A 12,604-nucleotide genomic window follows, 5' to 3' on the forward strand; every position below is an offset into this window, starting at 1 on the left:
GGATGACTGGCAGTGGGAATGGTTTTCTTCTTTTGGTAGATCTTCACTCTCTCCCTACCCCCAAATCACACCAGACTATAGCATGGTAAATTCAATCTCTATGCACTTCCAGTAGGTGAAGGATTGTTTGCTGTTGGTTTTTTTTCAATGTTTATTGTGGTCTGCTCATTTTACAGATGAGAAAATACTGGTTTAACATTACCCATAAATGAGTAGGCATGGCATAGTTGATAGGAATTTAAACTTGTTGACAAAAGATTCCCTCAAATCTCTACCTCCAAAAAGATTATGTTGAAGACCTAATCCCCAGTACCTCAGAATGTGACCTTATTTGAATATAGAGTCATTACAGATGGAATTAGGCAAGTTAAAATGAGGGAATTTATTTGTATTGAGGTTCAGTAAGTGCACATATCTTAAGGTGCAAACACCTTATATGCACACCTGTGAAAGCTCAACGAGATGGAAATATAGAACATTTCCTGGGCAATGACCTTCTTGAAGATAAATTTGACTCTGACCACTATCATTGTGTTTTAGCTGGACCTATTCTCCATTTCATCTAAACAGAATGATTCTATTTAGCCCTGACTTGCTCCAAAATTTTTTTTGGCAAGTTTTCATGTCTTTTGCATTAACACAGGAAAACCTATTCTATGATATGAATATTATCTGTGAAGAGTGTTTTAGTTTGCTGTGGCTATCATAGTAAAGAACCAGGAACTGTGTGGCTTGAAACAACAGAAACTTATTGTGTTATAATTCTGGAGGCCAGAAGTCTGAAAACAAGGTGTTGGCAGGTCCGTGCTTCCTCTGAAGTCTGCAGGGAAGTTTCTGCTTCATGCCTCTTCTGGTTTCTGGTGATGGCTTGCTGGCAATCCATGACATTTTGTGTCTTAGTCAAGCCGTGGTGTTTCCACTCCCCTGACACCCCCACTTCCCTATCTGGATCCAAATTTCCTTTCCTTATAAGGACATCAGTCATATTGAATTAAGGGCCCACCCTCCTCCAGTACAACCTCATTTTAACTTGCCTAATTCCATCTGTAATGACTCTATATTCAAATAAGGTCACATTCTGAGGTACTGGGGATTAGGTCTTCAACATATCTTTTTGGAGGACACAATTAAGTTCTTCACAAATTTCTGGTCAATTTATTATTGCCTATTAATTCTACAGGCAATACAGTTAATCATATTATTTAGTAAAAAAAGAACACTCCTGAGAGAATAGGACATTGTACAGGTAAGTGCTATTGAAATGAGGAGATTATTGATGACTATGAAACACGGCTGATGTTTAGCCATCAAGAGAAAATGAAGTATAGCATGAATGTGGTAAGGCAAGGTAAGGAGAAAATCGACAGATATGCAAAGCATTTCACAGCGATTATTTTTTCTAAGGGTCTGCTGTTTCCCATCCTTCTGCGGTTGGTGATGGAGGCAGAAAGGAGCAGGGACAGAAGTGGTGAATGAACAGGGAGTCAACTGCTAATTTTTAAATCGCTGTGTGAGGACCTACCAAGTATAGGAATTGAATTGGGGGCACTGAAGCTGGCTTTCTTTGTTGCTGAAGCACAGTTGGGCTTTGTAATTGACAGGTAGATCAATATCTGTGCAGAAGATTTTTAAGATTAGCATTATAAAAAATAAATACTGTCTGTAGTGAAGATAAATTTCACTTGTGATGAATGCCAGTCTAACACCTATAGAGGAAAGACCACTGGACATGTAGTAAGAGATCTGATTGGCATGCTTGCTTTTTACTGGAGTGGAACAAGTTACTTCTTCTTTCTGGTCTTTGATTTCCTCATCTATAACACAAAATGGCCCACATCTAATATTCTATAGTAGCAGATTTTACAACAAATAAGAAGATCACATCCAAACTTATATTTCCTTTCCCTTCCCCTAGTTCCCTAGAGCTGGGGGAACATCCCTGGGGCACTGTTTTTCTGGAATAAACATTTATTGTAAAGGTGCCAGCCCACTGTGGAGAAAACCCAGGCATTGCATCCTTTGAGAGGCAGTCTAGGAATTGCTAATAAGGGACTGGCACTAGGTCCCAGAGGCAAAGGCACAGAGAGGCCTGGGAATGAGCTACCCTGACCTCTGCTATCTTCTCACAGGCATGAGAATAAGGAGGAGAGCAGTGGTGGGGACTGGAGTCTGGGAAACCTGGAGGCCAGAGTAACTTGTCAGGCCCATGTTAGAACTTGGGGTGGAATTAAACTGAGACTGGAGTAAGAAATTGGTCAAACTTTCCTTTTTTAACATGGAAAAATCTGCAATTCACTTCCTTTGGTCCTGACCACTTTGATTTGAAGTACCCTGAGGGAGCAACTGCATGCATGTGCCTGTGCATGCATGAATGGATTTATTTAGCAGAGAGTTCCTGTTCCTGGAGGAGGTCAATAAACCTTTAGGTCAACTTGCTTTGTTCTGGGATGAACATTTTTTGAGGGACAGGGTTGTAGGTAAGAGTGTAATTGTCCAGTTTTGGGTGAAGCAGGGCTGGTTCTGGGAGGTGGAATTGTGGAATGCCTCCTACATACCTGATGAATGGAGAAGCCTTGGAGCTTGGAGGTTGCTGAGCAGGGATTAGGCAAATCCAGTTAGGAACGTGATGGTCTCTTGGAAGGAAAGTGATACAGATCTTATCCTTTTCTATTTGTGTTTTGGATTTAGTAAAATATATTGGATGGCCTGGAAGAGCTAGCTCAATTCAACTTTGGGAAGCAGAAAGAGTATAATGACAAAATTCACCTAAATGGGATGGATAGTTTGAGTGGGTTTCCACCCCAAATATAAGTTTGGCTCTGGATCCATTGTGAGACATGCAGCCACCTGGACACTGGTGTGTCTTGAGAAAAATGGCTGGTATATGAGTCCAAAGGATTGATAATGAAAGAATTTAAAAAATTGGGACCTGGACTAAAATTCTTCAGTGGGATGCCTGGGGAAGAGGTATCTACAGCAGTGAGTGGTGGAAGAGAGTGCTGGAGTCACTGTAGCTATAAAATTAATTTCATGATTTATTTTGCTTTTAGAGGAAGGGTGACTGACTTGGTTATACTTGAAGACAATGACTGTCTTCCATCTCCGTGTCTTTAACACCTTGCATACATACCTGGCCTGTGGTAAGTGCTTCATACCTATTAACCTGGAATTTGTAGAGATAATCCCTAGCAATTGTGCTGGTTTGAAGCTATTGCTCAGAAAAGCCATGTCCTTTAATTCTTTTTTTTTTTTTTTTTTAATTAGAAATCATTTCAATCTACATGTACAATCAGTAATTCTTAATAACATCACATAGTTGCATATTCATCATTTCTTAGTACATTTGCATCGATTTAGAAAAAGAAATAAAAAGACAACAGAATAAGAATTAAAACAATAATAGAAAGAAAAAAAAACAAAAAAAACAAAAACAAAAAACCTATACCTCACATGCAGCTTCATTCAGTGTTTTAACATAATTGTATTACAATTGGGTAGTATTGTGCTGTCCATTTCTGAGTTTTTATATCCAGTCCCGTTGTACAGTCTGTATCCCTTCATCTCCAATTATCCCTTCTCTTTTTTTTTTTTTTTTTTAATTAACGGAAAAAAGAAATTAACCCAACATTTAGAGATCATACCATTCTACACATGCAATCATTAATTCTTAACATCATCACATAGCTGCATGATCATCATTTCTTAGTACATTTGCATTGGTTTAGAAGAACTAGCAACATAACCGAAAAAGATATAGAATGTTAATATAGAGAAAAAAATAAAAGTAATAATAGTAAAATCAAAACAAAACAACACAAAACAAAACAAAAACCTATAGCTCAGATGCAACTTCATTCAGTGTTTTAACATGATTACTTTACAATTAGGTATTATTGTGCTGTCCATTTTTGAGTTTTTGTATCTAGTCCTGTTGCACAGTCTGTATCCCTTCAGCTTCAATTACCCATTGTCTTACCCTGTTTCTAACTCCTGCTGAACTCTGTTACCAATGACATATTTCAAGTTTATTCTCGAATGTCCGTTCACATCAGTGGGACCATACAGTATTTGTCCTTTAGTTTTTGGCTGGATTCACTCAGCATAATATTCTCTAGGTCCATCCATGTTATTACATGGTTCATAAGTTTATCTTGTCTTAAAGCTGCATAATATTCCATCGTATGTATATACCACAGTTTGTTTAGCCACTCTTCTGTTGATGGAGATTTTGGCTGTTTCCATCTCTTTGCAATTGTAAATAATGCTGCTATAAACATTGGTGTGCAAATGTCCGTTTGTGTCTTTGCCCTTAAGTCCTTTGAGTAGATACCTAGCAATGGTATTGCTGGGTCGTATGGCAATTCTATATTCAGCTTTTTGAGGAACCGCCAAACTGCCTTCCACAGTGGTTGCACCCTTTGACATTCCCACCAACAGTGGATAAGTGTGCCTCTTTCTCCGCATCCTCTCCAGCACTTGTCATTTTCTGTTTTGTTGATAATGGCCATTCTGGTGGGTGTGAGATGATATCTCATTGTGGTTTTGATTTGCATTTCTCTAATGGCCAGGGACATTGAGCATCTCTTCATGTGCCTCTTGGCCATCCGTATTTCCTCTTCTGAGAGGTGTCTGTTCAAGTCTTTTTCCCATTTTGTAATTGGGTTGGCTGTCTTTTTGTTGTTGAGATGAACAATCTCTTTATAAATTCTGGATACTAGACCTTTATCTGATATATCATTTCCAAATATTGTCTCCCATTGTGAAGGCTGTCTTTCTACTTTCTTGATGAAGTTCTTTGATGCACAAAAGTGTTTAATTTTAAGGAGTTCCCATTTATTTATTTCCTTCTTCAGTGCTCTTGCTTTAGGTTTAAGGTCCATAAAACTGCCTCCAGTTGTAAGATCCATAAGATATCTCCCAACATTTTCCTCTGTTTTATGGTCTTAGACCTAATGTTTAGATCTTTGATCCATTTTGAGTTAACTTTTGTATAGGGTGTGAGATACGGGTCTTCTTTCATTCTTTTGCATATGGATATCCAGTTCTCTAGGCACCATTTATTGAAGAGACTGCTCTGTCCCAGGTGAGTTGGCTTGACTGCCTTATCAAAGATCAAATGTCCATAGATGAGAGGGTCTATATCTGAGCACTCTATTCGATTCCATTGGTCGATATATCTATCTTTATGCCAATACCATGCTGTTTTGACCACTGTGGCTTCATAATATGCCTTAAAGTCAGGCAGCGCGAGACCTCCAGCTTCGTTTTTTTTCCTCAAGATGTTTTTAGCAATTCGGGGCACCCTGCCCTTCCAGATAAATTTGCTTATTGGTTTTTCTATTTCTGAAAAATAAGTTGTTGGGATTTTGATTGGTATTGCATTGAATCTGTAAATCAATTTAGGTAGGATTGACATCTTAACTATATTTAGTCTTCCAATCCATGAACATGGTATGCCCTTCCATCTATTTAGGTCTTCTGTGATTTCTTTTAGCAGTTTTTTGTAGTTTTCTTTATATAGGTTTTTTGTCTCTTTAGTTAAATTTATTCCTAGGTATTTTATTCTTTTAGTTGCAATTGTGAATGGGATTTCGTTTCTTGATTTCCCCCTCAGCTTGTTCCTTACTAGTGTATAGAAATGCTACAGATTTTTGAATGTTGATCTTGTAACCTGCTACTTTGCTGTACTCATTTATTAGCTCTAGTAGTTTTGTTGTGGATTTTTCCGGGTTTTCGACATATAGTATCATATCGTCTGCAAACAGTGATAGTTTTACTTCTTCCTTTCCAATTTTGATGCCTTGTATTTCTTTTTCTTGTCTAATTGCTCTGGCTAGAACCTCCAACACAATGTTGAATAATAGTGGTGATAGTGGACATCCTTGTCTTGTTCCTGATCTTAGGGGGAAAGTTTTCAATTTTTCCCCATTGAGGATGATATTAGCTGTGGGTTTTTCATATATTCCCTCTATCATTTTAAGGAAGTTCCCTTGTATTCCTATCTTTTGAAGTGTTTTCAACAGGAAAGGATGTTGAATCTTGTCGAATGCCTTCTCTGCATCAATTGAGATGATCATGTGATTTTTCTGCTTTGATTTGTTGATATGGTGTATTACATTAATTGATTTTCTTATGTTGAACCATCCTTGCATACCTGGGATGAATCCTACTTGGTCATGATGAATAATTCTTTTAATGTGTTGTTGGATACGATTTGCTAGAATTTTATTGAGGATTTTTGCATCTGTATTCATTAGAGAGATTGGTCTGTAGTTTTCTTTTTTTGTAATATCTTTGCCTGGTTTTGGTATGAGGGTGATGTTGGCTTCATAGAATGAATTAGGTAGTTTTCCCTCCACTTCGATTTTTTTGAAGAGTTTGAAGAGAATTGGTACTAATTCTTTCTGGAACGTTTGGTAGAATTCACATGTGAAGCCATCTGGTCCTGGACTTTTCTTTTTAGGAAGCTTTTGAATGACTAATTCAATTTCTTTACTTGTGATTGGTTTGTTGAGGTCATCTATGTCTTCTTGAGTCAAAGTTGGTTGTTCATGCCTTTCCAGGAACCCGTCCATTTCCTCTAAATTGTTGTATTTATTAGCGTAAAGTTGTTCATAGTATCCTGTTATTACCTCCTTTATTTCTGTGAGGTCAGTAGTTATGTCTCCTCTTCCATTTCTGATCTTATTTATTTGCATCCTCTCTCTTCTTCTTTTTGTCAATCTTGCTAAGGGCCCATCAATCTTATTGATTTTCTCATAGAACCAACTTCTGGCCTTATTGATTTTCTCTATTGTTTTCATGTTTTCAATTTCATTTATTTGTGCTCTAATCTTTGTTATTTCTTTCCTTTTTCTTGCTTTGGGGTTAGCTTGCTGTTCTTTCTCCAGTTCTTCCAAATGGATAGTTAATTCCTGAATTTTTGCCTTTTCTTCTTTTCTGATATAGGCATTTAGAGCAATAAATTTCCCTCTTAGCACTGCCTTTGCTGCGTCCCATAAGTTTTGATATGTTGTGTTTTCATTTTCATTCGCCTCGAGGTATTTGCTAATTTCTCTTGCAATTTCTTCTTTGACCCAGTCGTTGTTTAGGAGTGTGTTGTTGAGCCTCCACGTATTTGTGAATTTTCTGGCACTCTGCCTATTATTGATTTCCAACATCATTCCTTTATGGTCCGAGAAAGTGTTGTGTAAGATTTCAATCTTTTTAAATTTGTTAAGACTTGCTTTGTGACCCAGCATATGGTCTATCTTTGAGAATGATCCATGAGCACCTGAGAAAAAGGTGTATCCTGCTGTTGTGGGATGTAATGTCCTATAAATGTCTATTAAGTCTAGTTCATTTATAGTAATATTCAGATTCTCTATTTCTTTGTTGATCCTCTGTCTAGATGTTCTGTCCCTTGATGAGAGTGGTGAGTTGAAGTCTCCAACTATTATGGTATATGAGTCTATTTCCCTTTTCAGTGTTTGCAGTATATTCCTCACGTATTTTGGGGCATTCTGATTCGGTGCGTAAATATTTATGATTGTTATGTCTTCTTGTTTAATTGTTCCTTTTATTAGTATATAGTGTCCTTCTTTGTCTCTTTTAACTGTTTTACATTTGAAGTCTAATTTGTTGGATATTAGTAGAGCCACTCCTGCTCTTTTCTGGTTGTTATTTGCATGAAATATCTTTTCCCAACCTTTCACTTTCAACCTATGTTTATCTTTGGGTCTAAGATGTGTTTCCTGTAGACAGCATATAGAAGGATCCTGTTTTTTAATCCATTCTGCCAATCTATGTCTTTTGATTGGGGAATTCAGTCCATTGACATTTAGTGTTATTACTGTTTGGATAATATTTTCCTCTAACATTTTGCCTTTTGTATTATATATATCATATCTGATTTTCCTTCTTTCTACACTCTTTTCCATATCTCTCTCTTCTGTCTTTTTGTATCTGACTCTAGTGCTCCCTTTAGTATTTCTTGCAGAGCCGGTCTCTTGGTCACAAATTCTTTCAGTGACTTTTTGTCTGAGAATGTTTTAATTTCTCCCTCATTTTTGAAGGATAATTTTGCTGGATATAGGAGTCTTGGTTGGCAGTTTTTCTCTTTTAGTATTTTAAATATATCATCCCACTGTCTTCTAGCTTCCATGGTTTCTGCTGAGAAATCTACACAAAGTCTTATTGGGTTTCCCTTGTATGTAATGGATTGTTTTGCTCTTGCTGCTTTCAAGATCTTCTCTTTCTCTTTGACCTCTGACATTCTAACTAGTAAGTGTCTTGGAGAACGCCTATTTGGGTCTAATCTCTTTGGGGTGCGCTGCACTTCTTGGATCTGTAATTTTAGGTCTTTCATAAGAGTTGGGAAATTTTCAGTGAAAATTTCTTCCATTAGTTTTTCTCCTCCTTTTCCCTTCTCTTCTCCTTCTGGGACACCCACAACACGTATATTTGTGCGGTTCATATTGTCCTTGAGTTCCCTGATACCCTGTTCAAATTTTTCCATTCTTTTCCCGATAGTTTCTGTTTCTTTTTGGAATTCAGATGTTCCATCCTCCAAATCACTAATTCTATCTTCTGTCTCTTTAAATCTATCATTGTAGCTATCCATTATTTTTTCTATGTTTGCTACTTTATCCTTCACTTCCATAAGTTCTGCGATTTGTTTTTTCAGTTTTTCTATTTCTTCTTTATGTTCAGCCCATGTCCTCTTCATGTCCTCCCTCAATTTATCGATTTCATTTTTGAAGAGGTTTTCCATTTCTGTTCGTATATTCAGGATTAGTTGTCTCAGCTCTTGTGTCTCATTTGAGCTATTGGTTTGTTCCTTTGACTGGGCCATATTCTCAATCTTTTGAGCGTGGACAGTTATCTTCTGCTGCTGGCGTCTGGGCATTTATTCAGATTTCTCTTGGTGTTGGACCCAGCAAGGTTGTAATATTTTTCTGTGAAATCTCTGGGTTCTGTTTTTCTTATCCTGCCCAGTAGGTGGCGCTCGTGGCACACGTTTGTCTGCGGGTCCCACCAGTAAAAGGTGCTGTGGGACCTTAAACTTTGGAAAACTCTCGCCGTCCTGGGGGTTCGCTAGCCGAAGCGGCTTGAGCCGGCCCTCGGTCCGAACGCAGGGAGGGTTGCTGGTCGCCGCAGCCAGGGAAAGAGCCCGTCCGAATTTCCTAGTTGGCCCTGGGCAACAAGCGTGGCGGGAGGGCGCCAGCGGCAGCGGCCCGCCCGAGAGAGTGCACGTTCCCCGGGAGTCACGGGTTTGGAAGGGGCCTCCCCCACCCGTCACCGTTCTCCGCGGGCTGGGGATTTCCGATCCAATTCTCTCAGTTGGTCCGGGGGCTGCGCGTGGTGTGAGCGCCAGTCACCTTGGTTTCAGGGGACTGCCTCTCCAATTCTCCCAGCCGGCCCGGGAAGGGGGAAGGGAGTAACTCCGGCCGCTTGCCACCCCGCCCGGTAAGGCCCGTGCGCCTCAGCGATCTCACCTGAGCTGCTTCTCTCAGCCAGCCAGCCGTTTCAGGATGGGGTACGCTGTCTTTTTTTATCTCTGTTGTGGCTTTGGGCGCTTTCTGTATCGTTTCTACTCCCCTAGTAGGTGTCCTGGAGAAGAAACTAAGATCCGCGCGTCTTACTAAGCCGCCATCTTCCAGGAAGTCCCATGTCCTTTAATTCTTATTGAATATTGCTGGATGGGATCATTTTAATTGTTTCTAATTAAATTAAATTGTTTCTAATTAGATTAGATGATTGTCATGGAGATGTAACTCCACCCATTCAAGGTGGGGTTGCTTATTGGAGCGCTTTAAGAGGGAACAATTTTGGTAAAAGTTTTAGAGCCAAGAGAGCCACCAGAACCAACAGAGCCCACACAGCCAGAGATCTTTAGTGATGCAAAAGGAAACTGCCCACAGGGAAGCCTTATGAAATAAGGAGAGAAAGCTAGCAGAAGTTGCCATGTGCCTTTCCAGCTGAGAGAGAAACCCTGGACATCATCAACCTTCTTGAGCCAAGGTATCTTTTTCCTGGATGCCTTAGTTTGGACATTTTTATAGACTTCCCTTAATTTGGACATTTTTATGGCTTTAGAATTGTGAACTTGCAACTTAATAAATTCCCTTTTTAAGAGCCATTCTGTTTCTGGTGAATTGCATTCTGGCAGCTTTTATAAACTAAAACAGCAATGCTTGGTAACTTAAGATGGGGAAGCCACATGTTTTGTTTGGCAAAACAAAATTTTGCACTTATTTTAATCAAAGTCGTATCTTTATAATATTACATCTCTTTGGAAGAAATTTTTTTTCCTTGGCATCACCTCTCTCCTTGAGTTGTATCATGTTTTCTTGGAGATCCTTCTCCCACCTTCCCTCTCTCTCCTTCTTTTCTCCCTCCCTTTTTCTCTCTCATTCTCTATCCTACACTCCTTTGTTAGAGTTGATTGCTGGTGCTGAGGAGAGCACCTCAGGAAAGATGCAAAGCCATGACCTTCATTTTACCTAGGAGGAGAGGAGGATGGTAAGACAAACAAAACAGGACAGACTTGTTGCAGCTCAACCTAAATGCCAGTGCTGATGTTCTCCTATACTTGATACTATTTAAGAATGACTCACTGAAATGTCTTGTGGTTGGAAAACTGTGTGCTAGTCATATTGCTAACATTTATTGAAAACTTATTATATATTATATGCCAGGCACTGCGTTAAGCTCTTTATATGCATTATCTAATCTAAGCCTATGAGGTAGATACTATTATTATTATTATCATTTTAGGTTCATGGTCTGGGAATCAAACCCAGGTCTCCTGTGTGGAAGGTGAATATTCTATTACTGAACCACCCATGCACCCAGTACTATTATTTTTTTAAACAGCTTTATTAGTATATAATTAACATACCATAAATTATACCTGTTTAATGTGTACAACTCAATGATTTTTTAAAGTATGTGTATAGAGAAGTAAACCATCACCATAATGAAATTTTAGAACATTTTTGTCACTCCCAAAAGAAATCTTTTATCCATTAGCATTCACCTCCTCCCTTCCTCTCCTGCTCCCCACACCCTTCTCCCAACCCCAGGCAACCCACTAACTTTCTTTTTTTTCTCTATAAATTGGTCCATTCTGGACATTTACTATAAATGGTATCATGCAATATGTGGTCCTTTGTGACTCTTTTTCACTTAGCAACATGTTTTTGAGGTTCACCCACGTTGTGGCATCTATCGGTACTTCATTTTTTCTGTGGCCAAATAATGTTCCAACATAAGGACATATCATGTTGTGTTCTGCATTCCTCAGTTGATGAACATTTGGGTTGTTTCTACTTTTTGGCTATTTTGAAGAATGCTGCTATTAGGAGCACTTTTGCATAAGTTTCTTGTGTAGGATAAGTACTGTTATTTTTTCCATGTTACAGATAAAGATGGAGGCTCCGAGAACTGAGATGGGTTTTCCAGTGACACACTGGTAAGGGGCAGCTCAGACCTATCTGATGTAAAATCCATTGATTGGTCCAACAACAAGTCCAATCACTCCTGAGCTGAAAGAGGAGCACTAGTAGGAGTACTTGTAAGTTTCTTTGTGTTTTGCTTCTCCTTAGTTTCTTGTCAAATTTACACCAGGTCTCAGCTAGGATTGCAGGGAGAATTAAGGAAAGGGTCTGTGGTCACTGTTGGGAGGAGGTTGGGTATAGAGGAGCTGGATATAGGGGGAGCAGGGCAGCAGAAGACAGGAAGATTGAGGTTTGAGCAGAGTCTCTGGTGGCAGATTCCTTGTTGTCCAGGAAGGATTGGGTAAGAGGAAAATAGCTCTAGGGGATTTCCAGAAACATTTGTGTAGTAAGTAGGATGTAGGTGTGAATCTGCTGGAAATTGGGTTATTAATGAAAATGTGACTTCGAAGTCTAGAGAAGTCTGACAAATATTTGTTTTAATTTTAGAAGGTATGATAATTTCAGGATAGATTTAAAAAAAGAAGAAAAGAGCATTTATTGACACCTAAGCAAAAATATGCTATAGCCAAAGCACTGACAAAAGAGGTTCAGAAATCCAATAAATAGCTTTACATTTCAAAAATTCACAAATGTGATGAAGTTGATCAAAAGAGAAAGGATTTTGAAATCTTTTATATTAGGGGATCAGGCCTATTAGATTTTGAGTTGGGGTCCATATATGTTAGGCCACTGTTTGATGACCCTGTTGCTAGGATGGATAAGTAGTAGAATGATGCTACTTAATGGTGCTGACCTGTATCTGAGAGGATCAGATACAGGTCAGCACCACTGATCCCTCATTGCCCCAGAGGGAAGTCAGTGAGCCTTGGGGAATAGAAGTGGCAAGCAGGTGGGGTGACCATCCAGGCAGTTCCTGGAATGTAGGACTCTCAGTTTAAACTGGGACAGCTCTGGTTTGCCAGGAATGAGTTGGTTACCTATACCATGTGGCACAGGCTTATACGATGTCCAAAGGGACTCAGGATTCTACTCTTCACCACACAGGGAATGGATATTTGAAAAGAAAAAGAGGGTAGAGATGAGCAGAGAAGAAGTAGAGAAGCCAGCAGATTTGATATTCCTTTGTGGCCTTAATTTCATACTGCTGAGCTTTTATCAGCTCC

Source organism: Tamandua tetradactyla, chromosome 4 (assembly GCF_023851605.1).
Source record: "Tamandua tetradactyla isolate mTamTet1 chromosome 4, mTamTet1.pri, whole genome shotgun sequence".
In the NCBI taxonomy this organism is placed as follows: Eukaryota; Metazoa; Chordata; class Mammalia; order Pilosa; family Myrmecophagidae; genus Tamandua; species Tamandua tetradactyla.